Genomic DNA, 24406 nt, shown 5'->3' with positions numbered 1-24406 from the left:
CAGTCGTCTATTAGTGTAGAAGTTAGGATGGAGCCATTATATGCTGGGAGTTCTGCAGTTTTTGTTTGAAACCTTAATGAGCATCTTGCCTTTCAGTTGCTTTCCCAGTTCATCTGTGCATTGCACACTGCTATATAACTATTCTTTCTAGAGTACCAATTTCATTCCCAGGCACAGGGGATCATGCCTGTAATCCCAGCTACTTGGGAGGCCGAGGCAGGAGGATCGTTTGAGGCCAGGGGTTAAAGACCAGTGTTGGTAACATAGGGAGACTCTGTCTTAAAAAAAAAAAAAAAGTGAAAAAAAAAGTTTCCATGTCTTTAGCTAAAACGTGAAGATTTTTAGGATAAAGAGTACTATATGTTGCATAAAGAAACAGTCATGGCTGGGCGCAGTGGCTCACGCCTGTAATCCCAGCATTTTGGGAGGCCAAGGCAAGTGGATCACCTGAGGTTAGGAGCTTGAGACCATCCTGGCCAACATGGTGAAACCCCGTCTCTACTAAAAAATACAAAAATTAGCCAGGCATGGTGGCACGCTCCTGTAGTCCCAGCTACTCAGGAGGCTGAGGCAGGAGAATCACTTGAACCCGAGAGGCGGGGTTTGCAGTGAGCCAAGATTGCACCACTGCATTCCAGCCTGGGCAACAGAGCAAGACTCCGTCAAAAAAGAAAAAGAAAACAGAAAGAAAGAAAGAGTCATAATACTTGAATAGACATCTCTCCAAGGCATACAAATGGCCAAGAAACACATGAAAAGATGCCCAACACCATTAGTCATTAGAGAAAATGCAAATCAAAACCACAATGAGGAACCATTTCACACCCACGAGGATGGCTATAATAATTTTTTTAAAACAGTGCGAAATAACAAGTGTTGGCAAGGTTGTTGAGAAATTGGAACTCTCATGCATTGCTGGTGAGAATGTAAAATGGTGCAGCCACTGTGGAAATCGGTTTGGCATTTCCCCAGTAAGTTAAGCAGAGTTACATGTCCCAGCAATTCTACTTGTAGGTATGTACCCAAGAGAATTGAAAACAGGTATCCAAACTAATTTTTTTTTTTTTTTTGAGATAGGATCTCGCTCTGTCCACCAGGCTGGAGTACAGTGGCATGATCACTGTTCACTGCAGCGTTGACCTCCTAGTCTTCTCTTTTTTTTTTTTTGAGATGGGGTTTTGCTCTTGTTGCCCAGGCTGGAGTGCAATGGCTCAATCTCAGCTTGATACAACCTCTGCTTCCCGGGTTCAAGCGATTCTCCTGCCTCAGCCCCCAAGTAGCTTGGGATTACAGGCATGCACCACCACTCCTGGCTAATTTTGTATTTTTAGTAGAGACGGGGTTTCTCCATGTTGGTCAGGCTGGTCTCCAACTCCCGACCTCAGGTGATCTGCCCACCTTGGCCTCCCAAAGCGCAGGGATTACAGGTGGGACCTCCTAGTCTTAAGCTATCCTTCCATCTCAGTCTCCCAAGTACTTGGGACTACAGACAGATGCCACTATGCTTGGCCAATTAATTATTTTTTTTTTTTTTGTAGATACAAATCTTGCTATATTGCCAGGACTGGTCTCAAACTCCTGGGCTCAAGCAATCCTCCTGCCTCAGCCTCCCAGAGTACTGAGATTACAGACATGAGCCACCATGCCCAGCTTGAACAAAAATTTCAATGTGAATTTTCATAGCAACATTTTTCATGATAGCCAAAAGGTGGAAAAACCCAAATGCTCATGAACCGATGGATAGATATAAGTAAAACATGGTGTATTCATACAATGGAATATTACTCAACAATAAAAAGGAATGAAGTGGTGATACATGTCACAACATGGATGAAGCTAAAAAATGTGCTAAGAGAATTAAGCTGGTCACAAAAAGCCACATATAATATGATTCCATTTATATGAGATTCCCAGAATAGGTAAATCCATAGCGACAGAAAGCAGATTAGTGGTTGCCAGGGTCTGGGGGAGGGGAGACTAGGGAGTGACTCTCTAGTGTGTATGAAGCTTCTTTATGGGGTAATGAAAATGCTGTGGAACTAGGTAGTGGCAGTGGTTGCTCACTATTGTGACTACACCAAAAACCACTTCATGGTATGCCATTAAAATGGTTAAAGTGGTGCATTTTATGGTAGATGTATATAAACACACACACACACACACAAAGAAATAGTCATAATAGGTTTTTTTGGGCAGTTGTCACCTGATAGATGATATCAGAAGAAATTAACATCACAGTATGATGGAAACTGGGACAGTTTCCTATTCTGGTTGATTGATTTCTGAGCACAGTTTTGATTACAAAACATTTCAAACATACTGAAACCTACATAAAATAAGACACCCACACATCTGTCACATAGATGTAGCAGAGGTTAACATTTTGTCAGATTTGTTTTTGGTTAAAAAAATCAAACATTACCAATACAAGTTTAACCTGACACAGATATACACACATATAACAGATGCTAACAGCATTATTTATTTATCATAGTAAACTAAACAGTTTAAGCTAAGCAACCACTGGTAGGAGACGGGAATCTGTGATCCAAGTTGTTAAAGAGGTTTCCTTAAGTGGGGGTGACAAGAAGCTGTGATGGTAAAATCACCGAGGGACTTTTATCTCTGGTTTGTTTGTTTGTTTGTTTGTTTGTTTGTTTGTTCAGAGTCTCACTCTGTCACCCAGGCTGGAGTGCAGTGGTGTGATCTCGGCTCACTGCAACCTCTGCCTCTTGGTTTCAAGCGATTCTCCTGCCTCAGCCTCCTGAGTAGCTGGGATTACAGGTGCCCACCACCACTCCTGGCTAATTTTTTGTATTTTTAGTAGAGATGGGGTTTTACCATGTTGTCCAGGCTGATCTTGAACTCCTGACCTTTGGTAATCTGCCTGCCTCGGCCTCCCAAAGTGCTGGGATTATAGGCGTGAGCCGCCATGTGCGGCCTGTCACTGTTTTGCTTTAACAATTTCAATGATCATCCTTGACTATAAACTCCCACTTGCATTGGTTTTCTAGGGCTGCAGCAACAAAGTACCATAAACTGGGTGACTTAAAACAATAGAAATTTCTTCTCCCACCATTTGGAAGCCAGAAGTCTGAAATGATGGCATCGGCAGGGTTGGTTCTTCTGGAGGCTCCAAGGGAGAGGCTGTTCCATGCCTCCCTTCCAGCTTCTTGGGCTGCTAGCAACCCTTGGTGTGCCCAGGCTTGCTCCCTGGTCTTTGATCTCTGCTTCCATCCTTGCCTGGCCTTCTTTCTGCATGTCTTCATAGGGTGTTCTCATCTCTGTGCGTCTCTGTCCAAGTTGCCCTCATCTTACAAGGACACTAGCCATTGGATTAGAGCCCACCCTAATTCAGCAAGACCTCATCTTAACTAGATTACATCTCAAAGACCTGATTTCCAAGTAAGATCTGATTCATAGGTACAGGGATCAGGACTGCAACATCATGTATCTTTTTGGGAGGACACAATTCAACCCACAGCAATCAGGTACAAACAGAAACAATAAAGATACTTCCGCGGATTAAATGGTAAAAAAAGTCATTATCAAATAGAGAGAAAAGAGAACGCAAGCAAAGCCAATTCAAAGGAAGAAAGAAAAGCGGAGAGGAGATGCAGTGGGGAGATGTGGGTCACAGGGTGCAAACTGAGTCAAAAGGAAGCAGCTCTGGATCTCAGGTGCAGCAAGGGCACTGAGGGGTGTGTGTTCCTTAACTGGATTCTGGCAATCATGATACAATGTATATTGATCATCCCGTTGTACACCTTGAATATATGCAATCTTCATTTGACAATTAAATATTTTAAAATTAAAAAAATTTAAAAAACAAGGCACATTCTGGACACTAAAATCCTGCTCCAGTAGGTACCATTCTTCCTGAATCCAGCTCCTTGATTATCCAGGAATGCCATGATCACAGGGTAGATTTTCCTGCAAATTTTTTTTTTTTTCTGTTAAACTGATATGTGCTGTTTAAAGTTTCTCAAACTAGTCCTTCCTTGCTGGAAAGTCTCTTGTACTTAAAACACTGGGAGGAGAGGAGCTATGGGAAATGAGAAAGGGGAGGGGACAATATATTAAAGGCGAGACAGTTCTCTCTACATTGGGTGGACTATCAAGTGACGTCATCCCCTAGGCAGGTGGGAAGGACCGGAGTAGATCCTAGAAGAGGCCACAGGACACACACTGGGAGCTGCCCGCGGAGAACTGAGGACTGAAGCAGCCATAAACGCTGAGTTCTGCAAGGGAGCGACCACAGAGCGCAAAGGGCAGAGGGTGGACCACGAAATCCTTGGGAGAACCTCGGAAAGGGGAACAGGGAAGAACTGACGTGAAGATGCCATAAAGGGGTGGGGATCAGAACTGGGCAGGTCTCCAAAGGGAGTGAAGGCAGGAGTGTCAGGGGAAGGGAGGTCCACACCACATCCTACACACATGATGTCAACAAAGTCAGAGGGGAGGTGAGGAGGCAAAGACCCTAAAATGCCACTGGGTTCATCTGGGAAGTTGGTGTTGATTAGAAGAGAGTACTTTGGTGGACTGAAGGAATTAGTGTTGAAAAGTAGAAAGAACTCCTATAATTTGATAAAGACTCTCTGCTTGACCAAACTTTAGTCAGGCTCCTGAACCTTGTCCCGGGCTCATCTGTGCGCTTCCTTGTAAATCTAGTTTTAGCAAAGAACCCGGTCAAGTCAGTTTAGCCAGTGCTGCCGGCCTCTATTCTCTGATCACCTGGATGTCTGATCAGATTCCTCACTCTGCACCATCTCCCAGGTAATGCTGTGTCACCTTGGCCTGTCTTTAGCAAGAGTCCCGTTAGGTGCGGTTAACCAGAATTCTCATTACCTGTAATGTTTCCTTTTAGTAATTTTCCACCCACTGACTGCCACCCTGCTCCTTGGTTATAAACTCTCACTTGCCCAGGCAGTATTCAGAGTTGAGCCCAATCTCTCTCTCTCACCCACTCCAAGACCCCATCGAGTGGTCCCTATGCCCATCCAGGTGGTCCTGACTAAAGTCTTCCTTACTGTGCGTTAACAAGTGTCATTGAATTATTTTTCCTTAACAAATTCAATATGAAAAAGACGACTCAATAGAAAGATGGGCAAAGTATATAAAACAACACCTACAATAGACTACTTCTTTATAGAATTTACAGTGAATAAACAGGAGCTATAGGAATCCACATGGATAAATCTGAAAAAGACAAGACAGGACAAATTGCAGAAAGAAATGCACAATCTGGTACTTCAAATGTTTTAATTTTCATTTTTTACTTAACAGGTGAAATTTCACATATTATTTGTATATACATACACATATAGTAAAAGAATAAATACATTTAAAAAATGGATACACATACAGAAAAAGACAAGGGAATGAGATTCAGGAGAGGTTCACAGGGGATTTTAATTGTATCTACCATGTTTCAAAAACATTTGACATTTTATTAGGGATATTAGACATCATAAAATAAGCTAGCCTCCTATTGTTGGTATCTAATGAAAATCTCTTTCTTGGTCAGGCACGGTGGCTCATGCCTATAATCCCAGCACTTTGGGAGGCCGAGGCGGGCCGATCACTTGAGGCCAGGAGTTTGAGACCAGCCTGGCCAACATGACGAAACCCTGTCTCTACTAAAAATGCAAAAATTAGCCAGGCAGCCGGGCATGGTGGTGCATGCCTGTAAATCCCAGCTACTTGGAAGGCTGAGGGACAAGAATCGCTTGAACCTGGGTGGCGGAGGTTGCAGTGAGCTGATTGCACCCCTGCACTTCAGCCTGGGCAGCAGAGAGAGACTCTGTCTCAAACAACAAACAAACAAACAAAAAAACTCTGTGCCGTGCCCCCTGAGCATTGTGTTGCTGCATTGCACCCCACCGACTCCACTATGTTGAAGAAATTCGACAAGAAGGACGAAGAGTCAGGTGGAGGCTCCAACCCATTCCAGCACCTTGAGAAGAGTGCCGTACTCCAGGAGGCCAGTGTATTTAATGAAACTCCCATCAACCCTTGGAAATGTGTCCACATCCTCACCAAGATTCTTTATCCTATAAACCAGGGGGAGCACCTGGGGACCACGGAAGCGACCGAGGCCTTCCTTGCCATGACCAAGCTCTTTCAGTCCAATGATCTCACACTCCATTGGATGTGCTACTTGACCATCAAGGAGATGTCTTGCATCGCAGAGGATGTCATCCTTGTCACCAGCAGCCTAACAAAATACATGACTGGGAAAGAGGACAACGACCGGGGCCCGGCCATGCGAACCCTCTGCCAGATCACTGATAGCACCATGCTGCAGGCTATTGAGTGCTACATGAAACAAGCCATTGTGGACAAGGTGCCCAGTGTCTCCAACTCTACCCTCATGTCTTCCTTGCACCTGCTGAAGTGCAGCTTTGACGTGGTCAAGCACTGGGTGAATGAGGCTCAGGAGGCGGCATCCAGTGATAAGATCATGGTCCAGTACCATGCACTAGGGCTACTGTACCATGTGCGTAAGAATGACCACCTGGCCATCAATAAGATGATCAGCAAGGTCACCTGGCACGGCCTTAAGTCTCCCTTTGCCTACTGCATGATGATCTGGGTGGCCAACAAGCAGCTGGAAGAGGAGGATGGCAGCCATGACAGCCCACTGTTTGACTTCATCGACAGCTGCTTGAGAAACAAGCACAAGATGGTGGTGTACAAAGCCACCTTGGTCATTGTCAATCTGCCAGGCTGCAGTGCCAAAGAGCTGCCCCTTGCTGTGTCAGTGCTCCAGTTTTTCTGCAGCTCACCCAAGGCTGCTCTCCACTATGCTGCTGTTCCCACCCTCAGTAAGGTTGCCATGAAGCATCTGTCAGCTGTGACAGCTTGTAATCTGGATCTGGAGAACCTGGTCACAGACTCAAACCGCAGCAGTGCCATGCTGGCCATGATCACCGTCCTTAAGAGGGGCAGTGAAAGCAGCATTGACCACCTCATGAAGCAGTTCTCCTCCTTCATGTCAGAGATCTTAGATGAATTCAAGGTGGTGGTTGTCCAGGCTGTCAGTGACCTGTGTCAGAAGTATCCTCGCGAACATGCCATCCTCATGAACTTCCTGTTCACCATGCTGTGGGAAGAGGGTGGTTTTGAGTACGAGTGCACCACCGTGGACTGCATCATCAGCATCACTGAGGAGAACTCAGAGAGCAAGGAGACAGGGCTGTCACATTTGTGTGAGTTCATCGAGGACTGCGAGTTCACAGTGCTGGCCACCCGTATTCTACATCTCCTGGGCCAGGAGGGGTCCAAGACCACCAATCCCTCAAAGTACATCCACTTCATCTATAACCGAGTGGTCTTGGAGCATGAGGAGGTCTGGGCAGGTGTTGTGAGTGCTCTGGCCAAGATTGGAGCTCAGAATGAAGAGATGTTACCCAGGATCTTGGTGTTGCTGAAGAAGAGCTGTGTGATGGATGATGGCAATGAAGTAAGGGACCGAGCCACCTTCTACCTAAATGTCCTGGAGCAGAAGCAGAAGGCCCTCAGTGCAGGCTATATCCTAAATGGTCTAACTGTGTCCATCCTGGTCTGGAGAGGGCTCTGCAGCAGTACACTCTAGAACCATCAGAAAAAGCTTTTGACCTCAAATCATGACCTCTGCCTCATGGCACCCACGGAAGAGCAGAGAACAGAAAGTATTCCCATCACAGCTGTCAAACAGCCTGAGAAAGTGGCAGCTACCAGGCAGGAGATCTTTCAGGAGCAGTTGGTGGTGATGCCTGAGTTCCGGGGACTTGGGCCCTTCTTCAAGTCCTCGCCTGAGCCCATGGCCCTCACCGAGTCAGAGACGGGGGTATGTCATCCGCTGCACCGAACACACCTTCACCAACCACAGGGTGTTTCAGTTTGACTGCACAAACACAGTCAATGACCAGACCTTGGAGAATGTCACAGTGCAGATGGAGCCCACTGAGGCCTATGAGGTGCTCTGTTACGTGCCTACCCAGAGCCTGCCCTACAACCAGCCTGGGACCTGCTACACACTGGTGGCACTAGCCAAAGAAGATGCTACAACCTGCACATTCAGCTGCATGATGAAGCTCACTGTCAAGGACTGTGATCCCACTACTGGGGAGACGGATGACAAAGGCTATGAGGATGAGTATGTGCTGGAAGATCTGGAAGTTACTGTAGCTGATCACATTCAAAAGTCAAGAAACTGAACTTCGAAGCAGCCTGGGATGGGGTAGGGGATGAATTTAAGAAGGAGGAAACGTTCAGCTTGTCTGCCATCAAGACACTCGAAGAGGCTGTGGGTAATATTGTGAAGTTCTTGGGGATGAACCCTTATGAGAGGTCGAAGTGCCGGATAACAAGAACATCCACATGTTGCTCCTGGCTGGTGTGTTTTGGGGTGGTCATGACATCCCAGTGCACTCTCGGCTGCTGCTTTCGGACACAGTGACAATGCAGTTGACACCCAGAAGTTTGGAGGAGCTGCCAGTAGACATCATCCTGGCATCTGTGGGCTAAGGGGCCAGCCTGCATAGGACCTTATACCCTTCCCCAACACTATCTGAAAGTTGTGCCTTCCTCATGAAACCGACAGAAACCCCTTCCCAAGTTTCTGTATTCAAAAATAGTTAGGAATCATTGCAGATATATATATATTTTATTCTGCCCCCTACCCGGGACTACTTGGGGGTGAATTTTTTTTTTTTTTTTTTTAAATAGGGGACGATTTTAGCTTGTCCTACATCTTGCTATCCTCCCAGGAAAGGGACATCGTAAATGAATAAAGCCTTCTCAACTCCTCTTGAATTTATCCCCCAAGAAGCCACCTTACCCTGTAATAAATCAGCATGTATTTATTGAAAAAAAAAAAAAAAAATCCTGGCCGGGTGCGGTGGCTCACGCCTGTAATCCCAGCACTTTGGGAGGCTGAGGCGGGCGGATCACAAGGTCAGGAGATCGAGACCATCCTGGCTAACACGGTGAAACCCCGTCTCTACTAAAAATACAAAAAATTAGCTGGGTGTGGTGGCGGGCGCCTGTGGTCCCAGCTACTCGGAAGGCTGAGGTAGGAGAGTGGTGTGAACCCGGGCGGGGGCGGGGGGGTGCGGTTCTTACAAGTTTAAATATCTGAAACATGAAAAGCTGCAAATATCTACAGTGAGCCGAGATCACGCCACTGCACTCCAGCCTGGGCGACAGAGCGTGACTCCGTCTCAAGAAAAAAGAAAAAGAAAAAAATTTCCCATTCTTACAGGCATAAAACTGTTAAAGCAGGGCTGGTGAGAGGCTACCTCCCAGCCCTGCCAGGAAATCCAAGTACTTGCAATCCCATTTCTTGGTGTTTCTTAGAGTCAGTCCAAGGTCATCACATGTGCTTCACCACCCTGCCTCCTGCCATATACATTGAAATTAACAAAAAAGTTTTCATTTTGTTAATAAAGCCATGATTTTCAGTTTAAAAGTGAAAATTAGGCCAGGCGCAGCGACTCGCACCTGTAATCCTAGCACTTTGGGAGACCAAGGCAGGAGAATCGCTTGAGCCCAGGAGTTCGAGACCAGCTTGGGCAACATGGCAAGACCCGGTATCTACAAAAAATACCAAAATTAGCCAGGCATGGTCGTGTGTGTTTGTAGTCTCGGCTGCTTGGGAGGCTGAGGTGGGAGGATCACTTGAGCCTGGGGAGTTTGAGGCTGCAGTGAGCTGTGATTGTGCCACTGAACTCCAGCCTGGGCAAAAGAGCGAGATTCTGTCTCAAAAAAAAAAAAAAGTGAAAATTGCATTTTTTCTGTTCTTGGGCACCTTCAGCTGTAACAGAAGAGAGAAGAACTGACTTCTGGAATTAACCGAATGTGATAGGTCCAGGTTTAGATGCGTTTGGGCAGGTGTGGGGCTGTGCAGAGGCACACTATGTTTAAATTTGTGTTGTTACATCTGGCTGACAGCCTGGCCAAAGCTACAACATTCCTGCTCACACAGGCCAAATGTGACTGCATTACGGTCTCATTGCAATTTCCGCAGCCCTGAGGGCAGGCTGGAATCGCCACCAGGGATGTGAGAGAAACTAGAAGGTGCTTTGTTCCTGGGGCTGGACTTTTCTACTGGAGTTAATATTCACAAACTCTGGAAACGAGACTGAATGAAATTTCCACATCCAAATCAAGTTAATTTTACTCCCTATTCTCTTTTACAATTTATCAGCAGCAAGCATTAGAGCTGTCAAACCTTTACCCACTTGACGGAAAAGACCAACAAAGTTGCTCTTTTTGAACATTGCTGATTTTTATTTGCTTTTACTTTTTCTGGTCATAACAAGACATTTTCTCAGAACGCCTTATACTTGATCAAAAGATTTGTACTGACTTACAGATGTGCTTTTCTCTTAGATGAAATGAGATTGGAAAAACAGTGTACTACTCCATTTTATTTCAATTCTCCAGCATGAAGCCATTGAAAAATATGAAAATTGTATATATATATATTTTTTGAGATGGAGTCTTGCTCTGTTGCCCAGGCTGGAGTGCAGTGGTGCTATCTCGGCTCACTGCAAGCTCTGCCTCCCGGGTTCACGCCATCCTCTTGCCTCAGCCTCCTGAGTAGCTGGGACTACAAGTGCCCGCCACCACGCCTGGCTAGTTTTTTGTATTTTCAGTAGAGACAGGGTTTCACCATGTTAGCCAGGATGGTCTCGATCTCTTGACCTCGTGATCCGCCTGCCTTGGCCTCCGAAAGTGTTCGGATTTGAGGCGTGAGCCACCGCACCTGGCCGAAAATTGCATTTTGAACATTCCCTTAATTTTCTTACAAGATTAACTACATGAAACACGAAAAGCTGCAAATATCTACATTCATTGTACATCATAAATATTTTATTAGTCTTTAAGCTGCCATTTCTATGATGTTCATAAGAGGAATTCTCAGAGGATAGAAAATGATTAGAAAATTTAAGCCAAGTTCAACATGAAAATGATTTGGCTTATTTTCCTTTAAACCTTGTGGCACCCAGGATACAGCTTCATGCTCGCCTTGTTATTGTTCCTCACAAACCCACTGGTCACTCTGCTTCCCGCTCTTTTTCTAGAGACTTTTGTTCACAAACCCCAAGCCTTAGCTTCATGCTCCATGAAGTCAATGTCCATAGGATGATCAGTTCCACTTGCCCTGCTGTTCTTTGAACCTCTCATCTCCACCACCCCTCCACCCCCCACCCCCCCCACACACACTGGCATCCCCATGCCTCACCAGCACCAGGACCTTTACCTCTAGAACATTCACCCCAGACATCTCTCACCACCACCAGTATGTCAGCTACTTGCTTGAGAACTCAGAATATTCAAATCCTTTTACCCCTGGGAGAGCTCTGTCCTGAGTACATATGTTCCTGTTGCCAGAAAAGAGGGTCCCAATCCAGACCCCAAGAGTAGGTTCTTGGATTTCACATAGAAAAGAATTCAGAGGGAGTCACAGAGCACGGTGAAAGCAGCAAGTTTATTGGAAACTACTCTGTTACAGAGTAGGGCATCCTCAGAAAGCAGGAGGAGGAATGCATCATCCTTTGTTAGTGCTTCTACTTGTAAGAAACTTCAAGGAGGCCAGGCGCAGTGGCTCATGCCTGTAATCCCAGCACTTTGGGAGACCAACACGGGTGGATCACCTGAGGTCAGGAGTTCAAGACCAGGCTGGGCAATATGGTGAAATTCCGTCTCTACTAAAAATACAACAATTTAGCCGGGCATGGTGGCGTGCGCCTGTAGTCCCAGTTACTCCGGAGGCTGAGGCAGTTTCGATTGAACCTGGGAGGCAGAGGTTGCAGTGAGACAAGGTCATGCGCCATTGCACTCCAGCCTGGGCAACTGAGCGAGACTCTGTCTCAAAAAAAAAAAAAAAGGAAAAGAAACTACAAGGAGCTATGACTAAACTTGGAACGTGCCTACGTACTCACTAAAGGTAGCGACTATAGGCATTATCGATTTTACATGACTATTATAATCCTTCAACCTAAGCCTGTTCATTGGCATTATTTCCAAGTAAAGAGTGCTGCATTCCGGCCTGGCGTGGTGACTCACGCCTGTAACCCCAGCACTTTGGGAGGCCAAGTCGGGCAGGTCACGAGGTCAGGAAATCAAAACACAGTGAAACCCTGTCTCTACTAAAAATACAAAAAAATTTGCCGGGCGTGGTGGCGCGCACCTGTAGTCCCAGCTGCTGGGGAGGCTGAGGCAGGAGGATCACTTGAATCTGGGAGACGGAGGTTGCAGTGAGCTGAGATCGCGCCACTGCACTCCAGCCTGGGTGACAGAGCGAGACTCTGTCTCAAAAAACAAACAAAAAAGAGTGCTGCATTCTGAGGACATCTGGCAAGCTTGTCCAACCCGTTTGATTTTGTTGTTGTGTTGTTCTGTTTTGTTTAGTTTTAGGCTTTTAACACCCTGAAGCCATGGTTTATAGTTTCTGTCTCTGGTGATAAGTGGAAAATAAGAATCAGGAAGGGGCTTTACTGGCTCAATCAGAAACAGAAACTAAGAACCCATGACTGGGCCGGGAGTAGTGGCTCATGCCTATAATCCCAGCGCTTTGGGAGGCCAAGGCGGGCAGATCATGAGGTCAGGAGATCGAGACCAGCCTGGCCAATGTGGTGAAACCCATCTCTACTAAAAATACAAAAATCAGTCGTGTGTGGTGGCACGCGCCTATAGTCTCAGCTACTCGGGAGGCGGAGGCAGAATAATTGCTTAAACCCAGGAAGTGGAGGTTGCAGTGAGCCGAGATCACGCCATTGCACTCCAGCCTGGGTAACAGAGCAAGACCCTGTGTTGCCCAGGCTGGAGTGCAGTGGTGTGATCATGGCTCACTGCAGCCTCAAACTCCTGGCTCAAGGGATTCTCCTGCCTCAGCCTTTCAAGTAGCTAGGACTACAAGTGTAGGCCTGCATACCCAGCTAATTTTTTTCTTTCCTTTTTTTTTTTTGTAGAGATGGGGTCTTGTTATGTTACCCAGGCTGGTCATGAACTCCTGGCCTCGAGGGATCCTCCCACCTTGCCCTCCCAAAGTGCTGGGATTACAGATGTGAGCCACTGTGCCTGCCCTAATCACATTCTTTAAACTGTGTATACTTTTACTGATTTTTAAAAATCTGTTTATTTTACCAGTTACTGACAGAGGTATGTATCATATTATGGTTCAGGATTTACTTTTCCTTTCAATTCTGACAGTTTCTGCTTTACATATTTTGAGATTAAGTTATTAGGTACTTTTTAAATGTATAGTTGTTATGATTATCTAGTGGATTAATGCTTGTATCATTATATTATTCTTCATTTCTAGTAATGCTTCTTGCCTTAAAATGTCTTTTGCATGATATTAATATAGCAACATTAACTTTCTTTTGATTAGGGTTTCTGTGGTATATCTTTTCTCCATACTTTCACTTTCTACTTTTTGTGCCCTGAAATTTAAAGTGCATCTTTTGTAAACAAAGTAAGTTTTTAAAAATTCAGTCTGAAAATTTGATCTTCACTTAAAATATTTATCCATTTATGTTTAATGTAATTACAAATGTGTTTGGGTTTAAGTCTATCTTCTTGCTATTTGTTTTCTATTTGGCCCACCTTATCTATGTTTCTTTCTCTCTCCTTATTTTCCACCTTTTGGAAATTCTCCAAATGTTTGTCATTAAAGGACTGCTTGGATACACTGTACAACCAAACAATATAGTAATATGCAATTGTAAAAAGGAATGAGAAATATCTCTGTGATCCTTAGGATTTATTTTTATGTGGGAAAAACATGAATAGTATGCTGCAGTTTAAGAGAGAAAGGAAGGGATAGAAATATATATGTACACATTTGTTTATGCTAAATAATGGAAGAATAAACCATAAAATTTAAAAGTGGTTAGCTATAGGGGAGGGAGTGAACCAGGTAGAGGGCATAGGAATAGAAGTTGGGTTTCTCTAAAGTACTTTGTTTTGTGGATTCTACTTTGATAGCATAAAAAACTTTGCCTAATTATAAAACCAAAATACATTAAAGAAAAAGCAATCCATAAACCTTGAAAGTACAATGAAACAAAGGAACCTGTGTATATTAGTTTCTTGTGGCCACTGTACAAATTACCACAAACTTGGTGTCTTGGAACAGTTTCTCACAGTTTGGGAGGCAAGAAATCTGCAATCAGTTTCACTGGGCCAAAATCAAAATGTTGTCAGGGCCATGCTCCCTCCAAAGGCTCTAGGGTAAAATCTGTTCCTTGCCTCTTCCGGTTTCTGATTGCTGGCATTTCTTGGTTACTGACTGCATCACTCCAATATGTGCCTCTGAGGTCACATTATCATCTTCTCCCCTGTTAAATTTTCTTCTGCCTGTCTCTTACAAGGCATTTGTAATTTCATACAGAGCTCCCCAGGAAAAACAAGATAACCTCCCCATCTCAAGATCCCTAATTATTCACACCTAAAATCCATTCTGACATTATAAAGTAACATTCACAAGTTCTAAGGATTAGGACCTGGATATCTTTGGGGGCCATCATATGGTCTACTACATGGTGGAGTTGGTGTTATTAAGGAAGGACACCACTCCTACTGCTGCTGCCCTCCTCCCCCCACCTTGCCTAGTTCCCAAGACAGGAGAGAAAAAGCAAAAAGTTAGAAAGAAACAAAAGTAAGATAAATAGCCAGACAACCCTGGCACCACCACCCGGCCCTAGGAGTTAAAAAAAGGTAATAATAATAACATCAACTCCTGACCTAAACTACTTGTGTTATCTGTAAATTCCAGACACTGTATGAAAAAAGCATTGTAAAGCTTTTTGTTCTGTTAGCTGATGCATGTAGCCCCCAGTCACGATTCCCACGCTTGCTCGATTTATCACGACCCTTTCAGGTGGACCCCTTAAAGTTGTAAACCTTTAAAAAGGCCAAGAATTTATTTTTCGGAGAGCTCAGCTCTTAAGATGAAAATCTGCTGACACTCCCGACTGAATAAAAAACCTCTTCCTTCTTTAATCTGGTGTTTGAGTTTTGTCTGCGGCTCGTCCTGCTACATTATAACACCCAGAGAAAAATTATTCCAAGTTACTTTAAGATTCATTGACTTGACTGTATATCTCTAGTAGAGTATACTCTAAGGACAGAAATAATTTTTTAAAAATCTTAAACTTTTCAATAATAATGGTGGTGGTACTATTATAATTGTTCTGAAATTTTAAAAAACGTGTGTATTGTTTTAATTATATTGGCATAACTGATAATTTGGGTTTCTAACATTGGAGAATAGAGACACAGATGTAAGTCTGATGAGGTTAAGTAAAAATCCTGTTGTTTGAATTTGAATTGGGAGTATCAGTTTGAACTGTAGCTCTATTTGGGAGAGGTCTAGACACATGACTTTTCAATAGTGATGAGTACCACTTGCACCTAGATTGTGGTTTGCAAATACCAGCTCCCACCAAAAGGAACCAGGGTCTCCAGAAGAAATGATTAAATCTAGGTATGGGGCAAGAAGTGTGCCAGTTGAACCTGGTATACCTTATCATTTCAGAAAACAAAGAAGTCTCCATCTTTAGAAATTGGTACCGAAATGTTTACGATTCTGAGATGTGCTTCAAAATAACGGGGGTGGTGAGCGCAGCGTTGGAAGCTTGACGGGGTGCAGGTTGGAAATGAGATCGGTAATTCCTCAGGCCGTCTACAGGTACACGACGGTTCATTAGAGACCAATGAGAGCGAAAGGCTGCTGCCATCTCCCTGGAGGGACATGACGGTAGCGCTGTAACTGGGGACAAGGCATTTACTTCAAGAAACCCCGTCGACAAATTCCTCGGGCCCCTGAAGCAGGGCTCCTGAGGCAGCTCGGCCAGTGTGTGGGTGCGCACCCACACATTCCGCTGCCGATCTCCCCCTTGGGGTGGTAATATCTCACAAACTGCGTGTCTCTCCCACTTAAATTAGGAGTCAGCCTTAAATAAACCCGGCCTCCCTCACCACAACACCGCCACCGAGACCGGTAGGGCCTGCCTCATCCGCCACGCCTCCTAGTACCCCGGCAGGGTGCTTGCGCGCTCTCGGGGACAGGGGTCTCCAGCCAAGCGCGTGCGGAGCAAGGCCACGGCGCCTGCGTGGAGCGGCGCCTGCGCCGCTGAGGCTGTGGACCCCATTTCCCAGGAACACTGCGTTCCTGGCCCCGCCCAGTGTCCCAGAGTCCCTTTCGAGCCGGAAGCTAGGCTCCTCCCTACGTCTCTTTGCGGGCAGCGGAAGCTGTCATTTCTGAAACCTGAGGGAATGGTAGTTCAGGGAGGGGCAGTTCTTGCATCTAGTGCCGTTAGGAACGAGTTTTAGGTTCGAATCCCATCTTATGGAAGGTGGTATTGGTCCTTTGGGTGTCCTACCCGTCTCAGCCAAACTGCGGGCCATTTTGCGGGGTGGGCAAGGGGAGTTACCCCGCCAGTGGGTAGACTCGCGGCCCCTCGGAGGCGGGAGGAAGTCGAGCATGGACAGGAGCTGGGGTGCAGGGAGGAGTCTCAGTTAAGAATGAAAAGGGTGGCCAATGGTGGGCCAGGCGCAGTGGCTCACGCCTGTAATCGCAGCACTTTGGGAGGCCGAGGCGGGCGGATCACGAGGTTAGGAGATAAGAGACCAGCCTGGTCAACATGGTGAAACCTCGTCTCTACTAAAAATACAAAAATTAGCTGGGGGTAGTGGCGCGCGCCTGCAGTCCCGGCTTCTCGGGAGGCTGTGGCCAGAGAATCTCTTGAACCCAGGAGGCGGAAGTTGCAGTGATCCGAGATCGCGCCACTGCACTCCAGCATGGCGACAGAGCGAGACTCCGTCTAAAAAAAAAGAAAAAAAAAAAAAAAGTGGCCAATATGGTGAAACCCCGTCTCTACTAAAAATTCAAAAATTAGCTGGGCGTGGTGGCGCGCGTCTGTAGTCCCAGCTACTCGGGAGGCTGAGGCAGAAGAATCGCTTGAATCCGGGAGGCAAATGTTGCAGTGAGCCGAGATTGCGCTACTGAGCTCCAGCCTGGGCGACAGAGCGAGATTCCATCTCAAAAAAAAAAAAAAAAAAAAAAAAAGAATGAAAAGGGGACTCGCTTCCGAGAAGCTGCCCTCTCTGCAAACTTAAGGGACTGAAGTTAGGGAGAGGAAAGGGATACACATCTGTTAGTGCGAGTCGCTTGTCTTGTTAGTGCGAACTTGAACCCAAGTTTCCTTTCGGAAGACTTTGGTGAAAGAGTACAGGAACACCAGCCACTCCAGAAAGAGAAGACCGCTCCTCTTGAACCCGCCCATTTAACTCCTCCCACAGGCTCTGCGTTCCGCATGCCTACACCCTGATTTTAGACAGTTAAAGGCGCACAATCAAGGAATGTCGACAGAGGGCGTCCTTGCTCTAAGTAGCATTGTCCATCTACTTCCTGAGCGGAGATGAATTATTCTCTGAACCTGGACTTCTGGCGTTGTGCCTCTATACTCCATTTCCCTGCTTCAAAGCTCTCCTAATTGACTTTATTTTCGGACACTTCCCCACTTTACCCCCCAGGAGTGTTGCTTCTTTTGTTTCTTTGCTTTACTGTTGTTTCTTTGCCTGGATGGTTGTTTGGCTTAGTAAATAGACCTAGACCCCACCCCATGGTGTAGAAGCAGTTGGTGGACTTCTACAAAGGGCCAGATAGTACACGTTTTAGGCTTTGCAATCTCCTTATGGTTGTAAGTTCGGCTGTTGTAGCACAAAAGCAGCCTTGGACAGTAAACAAATAGGTGTGGCTGTGTTCCAACAAAACTTAACTATTTTTTTTTTTTTTTGAGACGGAGTCTTGCTCTGTCGCCCAGGCTAGAGTGCAGTGGCCGGATCTCAGCTCACCGCAACCTCTGCCTCCTGGGTTCACGCCATTCTCCTGCCTCAGCCTCCCGAGTGGCTGGGACCACAGGCGCCCACCACCTCGCCCAGCTAATTTTTTGTATTTTTAGTAGAGACGGGGTTTCACCGTGTTAGCCAGGAGGGTCTCGATCTCCTGACCTCGTGATCCTCCCGTCTCGGCCTCCCAAAGTGCTGGGATTACAGGCTTGAGCCACCGCGCCCGGCCCGTTCCAACAAAACTTTATTGAAATTTGAATTTCACTGTAATTTTCACGTCAGATTTTCTTTTTTTTTTTTTGAGACGGAGTCTTGCTCTGTCGCCCAGGCTGGAGTGCAGTGGCTGGATCTCAGCTCACTGCAACCTCCGCCTCCTGGGTTCACGCCATTCTCCTGCCTCAGCCTCCCGAGTAGCTGGGACCACAGGCGCCGGCCACCTCGCCTGGCTGACTTTTTTTTTTTTTTTTGTATTTTTAGTAGAGATGGGGTTTCACCGTGTTAGCCAGGATAGTCTCGATCTCCTGACCTCGTGATCCGCCCTTCTCGGCCTCCCAAAGTGCTGGGATTACAGGCTTGACCCACCGCGCCCGGCCACGTCAGATTTTTTTTTAACCATTTAAAAATGTAAAAAATAATGTGTGTGTCTGTGTGTTTTAGCTTGAGCTGCCAGCTCGCAGTAGTTTTTCAATTCTTGGTAGAGAAACAGAGCAGTCTCCACCTAGGTCTGGGAATTCTGGGAGAGAGGTCCTTGCCAAAATAACAGTTCATGGCCTGCTTTTCTAGATCTGGGAGTGAGTAGGACTACTACTAGACTCTCATTTGACCTCTCCTTTGGGAATTGCAGGGTATATAATGCCCACTGATTGGTGGGAATTTTGTCAAGGTGGGTCTGATAATCTGTGGCTTCTTTCCCTTCCCAGCTCTTTAGAGTCTTTCTTTCTTTTTCATCGTTCTCTCACTCTCTCTCTTTAGAGATGTGGTCATGCTCTGTTGCCCAGGCTGAGCGCAGTGACTATTCACAGGCCGGATCTAGTGCACTGCAGTCTTGAACTCCTGGCTTATAGTCCTGCTGGTTTCTGAGAAGCAGGGGAAGAAATGGCCACCATGCTCTGCAGCTAGGTTTCAGGTAGGTTTGGGCCATCTCTCTTTGCTGGTTTCTAGGCTTATCTCAACTCAGCATGCATCTCTCCCTAGAAAGGTGCATGCTGAGTTGAGATAAGTATTCATCCTGGTTGCAAGATGAATACTTTTCATTCTTCTACTACATTATCATTTTAAAGTTAAGTTTCATCTATGAAGGGTATTCTGGGTCCTAGAAGAGAGGTGGTACCTGGGTCAGTCCCTTTCCAGTCTGGAGTCTAACATGTACAGATTAAATGAATGTGAAAATATAAAAATGCTTTGTAATTACAAAGCAGTCTACAAATACAAATGTTGCAGTAAAGAAAAAAGTATGGTTGACATCTTTCTTTATCCTGGAAAGTACAAATCTTTTTTGAATATTTAGCACTTCTCTGAACTACTGTATCTTGCCAGCACTTTGCACAGTGCATATTAGAATGATTCCTTCAGTTCATATTTATTGAGTGCCTGCTTGCCTACTGTACATCTCTTAGTGCCTTTCTGTTTCTTTTTTTTTTTTGAGACAGAGTCTCGCTCTGTCACCCCAGGCTGGAGTGCGGTGGCGTGATCTCAGCTCACTGCAACCTCTGCCTCCCGGGTTCAAGTGATTCTCCTGCCTCAGCCTCCTGAGTAGCTGGGACTACAGGCGCATTGCACTGTGCCCAGCTAATTTTTGTATTTTTAGTAGAGACGGGTTTCGCCATGTTGGCCAGGCTGGTCTTGAACTCCTGACCTCAGGTGATCCACCCGCCTCGGCCTTCCACAGTGCTAGGATTACAGGCATGAGCCACCAAACCCGCCCCCTTTCTGGTTCTCAAGTGAATCTTCTCCATTACTGCTGTCTTTTGGTTTGAGAAAGGGCAGGACCAGAAATTGGCCTTCTCAGCATCCTTGATCACCTCCATTTTAGTGGTACTGGAGTCCCCTTAGCAGGTGGGACTTCCTAGGACCCTAGTGTAAGGTATTATAGAGTTGGCTCTTGGCCCTTGGTATGCAAATGTTCTGCATTTCTTTTTTCTTTCTTTTTTCTTGAGACGGAGTCTTGCTCTGTCGCCAGGCTGAGTGCAGGGGCATGATCTTGGCTCACTAAAACCTCCGCCTCCCGGGTTCAAGCGATTCCCCTGCTTCAGCCTCCTGAGTAGCTAGGACTACAGGTGCATGCCAGCATGCCCGGCTAATTTTTTGTATTTTAGTAGAGACGGGGTTTCACCATGTTAGTCAGGATGGTCTCAATCTCCTGACCTCGTGATCTGCCCACCTCTGCCTCCCAAAGTGCTGGGATTACAGACGTGAGCCACTGTGCCTGGCTGTGTTCTGTGTTTCCTCCAACCACAGATTGGAAATATTGAGCAGAAAACCCTCAAAATGGTGCAATAAAAATTTAAAACTACTGTGTAACAACTATTTACATGGTATTTACATTGTATTAGGTATTATAAGTAATCTAGAGATGATTTAAAGTATTTGGGAGAATGTACGCCAGTTATATGCAAATACTATGCCATTTTTTATATCAGGTACTTGAGCATCCAGGGATTTTGGTATCTATGGGCGTCCTGGAACCAATCCTGGAACCAATACTGAGGAATGACTCTACTTTAATGTAAAATATCGTGCTCAGCATGAATATTTCAGGTATAGTTTAAAATCAGTTTACAGTGGAGATCATTCCTTTTCAACTTCTGGATGCAGATCTTATTTTGGTATGGCCTAAAATTGTTCTTCAGGAAAAAGCCTCTACTCTTGTAGGCATGAAACAGCCAACTTTATTGTAAGACCAGTAGGACTAAGATGATTATTGGTGAATAAGAGAGTGGCTCCTAGCTCCCCTGTCAAAGCTATAATGAATTTAGAGAAGAGGTTTGGGGATGGAAACAATTTAGTTTTAGGTTAAACCACATAAAGTACTTGTGAGATAGTTCTGGGTGATCACTGACTATATGGCTTTGAAACTTGGGATAGATCTGAGTGAAAAATTGGTAGGGGGAGGTGCATCCTGAATTGAGATGTTCTTATTTAAACATTTGAATTTAAGAAACTGTACGGGAGGGGGACCTCCTCTTTTGGCTTTGGACCCCCCCCTCCCCCCGTCTCTGTACAGGGGAGCTGCTTATTTCTTCCTTCTCCCTTCTTTCTTGCCCCTCTTGCCTATTAAGGTCTCCGTCCCTTAAAACCACTCCACATGTGTCCGTGTCGTTTCATCTAAACCGGCATGAGGACCAAGAACCCTGGTGTTCCTCCACTCATCAGAGCCGTATCATTTTGGTGCATTGGCTGGGAAAGGAAATTCAACCATGAAACTGGAGCAGATTTCAACTTTAAATCTGTCCTTTAATCTCAAGGCTCTCTTCCAGCTACCCTGTCGCCAAACTTTCTTTCTCTTTCTATCTGTGGTCTCTCTCTCTCTGAGTGTCTAATGTGCAGGATTCTGTTAGAAAAGATCATGAATCACGGCAGGCAGTGACTCAATAAATGTCTCTCTCTCTACGTTTTATCTGGAAAGCACATCGTCTTTTTTTTTTTTTGAGACGGAGTCTCACTCTGCCGCCCAGGCTGGAGTGCAGTGGCCAGATCTCAGCTCACTGCAAGCTCCGCCTCCTGGGTTTACGCCATTCTCCTGCCTCAGAGCACATGGTATTTCTAAGCCACCTAGTAGAAATCAGCCTCTAGACCTCCTCTAAGAATCATAAGTTTCTGCTTTTTAACAGGAGTAGGATGTCTTCCGTAGCCAAATTTTAGTCTCAATATTGTCCCACTGGCAGAAAAATGGCCATTCAGTTCCTATGTTCTTTAAGCCATCATTCTGGCTCCTACTAAGACAGTACTTAATTAGTAAGGGGATTTTAAGACCAGAAGTTAACCAGAACCATTCTTCTATGGGTAAATGCTTTAGCATGGGCTATAATAGCAGGATATAGAGTTCAATCTAGCACACCCCCTCCCTTAAAGGGGCTCTTCCCAATTACATGGTTTTTCTTGAAATCCATTTTTTGGGAGGCCACACAAGTCTAGGAGGTCAAAGGGAAAAAAAGGCAGAAAACTGATTGCGTGGGAACAACGTGACTAAGGCCCCAAACTCAGATCCTCTGATGCTACGGCTTGGAGGGTTACACCCTCAGTCATGGGTGGCACATTTAAATGGGTGCTGGGAATCCAGGAACGAAGTAGAGAAAATAGTTGGGGGACGCCTCCTACTGCTTTCTTCTCCATTCTGGATCTCATACCAAAAGGAAGGAGACTAAAAGGATGCTTTTATTCTCACTTCTCTTTCTAGATGGGTAACAGATCGTCTTCAACATGCACTGGCCTTGAGTGTATTTTGAAGCACTGGGACTCTTTCGACCTTGAAACTTTGAAGAAAAAGTGGCTTATTTTCTTTTGCAGTCATATTGGGCAGGCCCAGGGAAAACAGTTCCCCCAAATTAAAAAAGTAACTTTCAGGGAAGTCATCTGAGGGTCCCCCTTATTTGGGGCCCCTTCAAGTTCCCTTCTCATTGCAGGACCTTTGGCAAGTAAAGGGAGACTTAGGCCAATTTTCTGATGACCTTAATAAGTATATAGAACCTTTCCAAAATTTAACTCAGGTATTTAACATCTCGTGAAGGGATGCTGCTGCTAAGGCAAACCCTCACTGTAGCTAAAACAGGCAGCTCTGCAAGCAGAAGAAAATTTTGGAGATAAGCAATATGTCTCCTATAGTAGAACAAAAGGGAAAAGAAAAAATTGAGAAGGCAAAGGGGAAACACCATTCCCAATAGTAAAAGAGGCAATACCTCCTGACAACCCTAACTGGAACTCCTTTCTGTGGTGTTTTTCCTTCTTCTGCAGTTTAAAATGGCTTCTATCTCTTTTATAATGTTCTTCCAACATGGAAAAGGTTAATTTTCCAAATCTTAAAATGCTTGGCGTAGAGTTGAGCTAGGGGGAAGGAAACCCAGAAGCCTGATGTGCTGGCAAAAGGGTAAAATCTTCTTACCAGTTGGGCTTTTGGCTTCTCTCTTCCTGTGGAAACTGGAAAAGGGATAATAAAGATGATTGTTTATGTTGTCTTTAAATATATAATCAATGAAAAAGGATTTGTGAGATTGGTCTTAAGCTGTAAACAATCTGCTCTGCTTTGTATGTCTTTCTGTATGGTTCTGTTAAAGAAAAGGTATCTTGGCCGGGCCCAATGGCTCACGCCTGTAATCCCAGCACTATGGGAGGCCGAGGTGGGTAGATCACGAGGTCAGGAGATCGAGACTATCCTGGCTAACACGGTGAAACCCCGTCTCTACTAAATAAAACACAAAAAATTAGCTGGGAATGATGGCAGGCACCTGTAGTCCCAGCTACTCGGGAGGCTGAGGCAGGAGAATGGCGTGAACCTGGGAGGCAGGGCTTGCAGTGAGCCGAGATTGTACTACTACATTCCAGCCTGGGTGACAGAGCGAGATTCCGTCTCAAAAAAAAAAAAAAAAAAAAGAAAAGAAAAGAAATTAAAGGTATCTTAGGTCAGGATGAGGCCGAGAACCCCACAACCCTGCTGTTCAAACCAGCCCAGCAAAGCGTCAACTGGCAAACTTGGCTACAGGCCTCCATCTTGTTTCATGTCATGGGAACATAATCTGTAGCCGCATGGTAATACTTTGTTTTAGTCTCCGCCATTTTACAATGGTGGCTGTCTTCTTGTGCTAAATCAGATATGCCAATTTGTTAACCTGGGCTGTGTCAGCTGATCCATCAAGGGCAGGGTTTACAAAACATCTTAAGCACTGATCATGAGAGCAGTTTAGGGAGGGCCAAAATCTTGTAGCCTCCAGCTGCATGGCTCTTGAGCCATGGTTTCTAATCCTGTAGCTAGTTTCTTGGTCTGGTCCCCAGGCAAGAGGGAAGCATATCTTGAGAAGCAGCTGTTATCGTCTTTGTTTTAGACTATCAACTGTAAACCAGGCTCCTCCCAAAGTTGGTTCAGCCTATGCCCAGGGATGGGCAAGGACAGCTTGGGGGCTGGAAACAAAACCGAGTTGTTTGGGTCAGATCTCTTCCACTGTCTCGGTCACAATTTTGCAGTGACAGTTGTAAAAGCTGCCTGTCCGGGTGGATCACAGGTCAGGAGTTCAAGACCAGCTGGGTCAACATGATGACACCACGTCTCTGATAAAAATACAAAAATTAGCCGGGTGTGGTGGCATACACCTATAGTCCTAGCTATTCGGGAAGCTGAGGCAGGAGGATTGCTTGAACCTAGGAGGCAGAGGTTGCAGTGAGCCAAGATTGTGCCATTACACTCCAGCCTGGGTGACAGCAAGAATCTGTCTTAAAAAAGAAAAAAGCTGCCTGTCACTTCTTTAAAAATACCTTTTACACTCCTGGTTAAGTCATAACCTAATTAAAGCTCTTTAGTTTCACCTGTGAGGTTACTTGTTGTAAAGTTCAAAAGGCAAAAATCTTAACT

General features: G+C 45.5%; 1 pseudogene; it reads left to right on the top strand.

Moving 5' to 3' along the window:
* Positions 1-5893: 5893 nt before the first annotated feature.
* LOC111526458 lies at positions 5894-8511 on the top strand (annotated as a pseudogene).
* The last annotated feature ends 15895 nt before the right edge of the window (positions 8512-24406 follow it).

The sequence above is a fragment of the Piliocolobus tephrosceles genome, chromosome 16, assembly GCF_002776525.5.
Source record: "Piliocolobus tephrosceles isolate RC106 chromosome 16, ASM277652v3, whole genome shotgun sequence".
Classification (NCBI taxonomy): Eukaryota; Metazoa; Chordata; class Mammalia; order Primates; family Cercopithecidae; genus Piliocolobus; species Piliocolobus tephrosceles.
The sequence above is the reverse complement of the archived record's forward strand: the minus strand, read 5'-3'. Positions and strand labels throughout refer to the sequence as shown.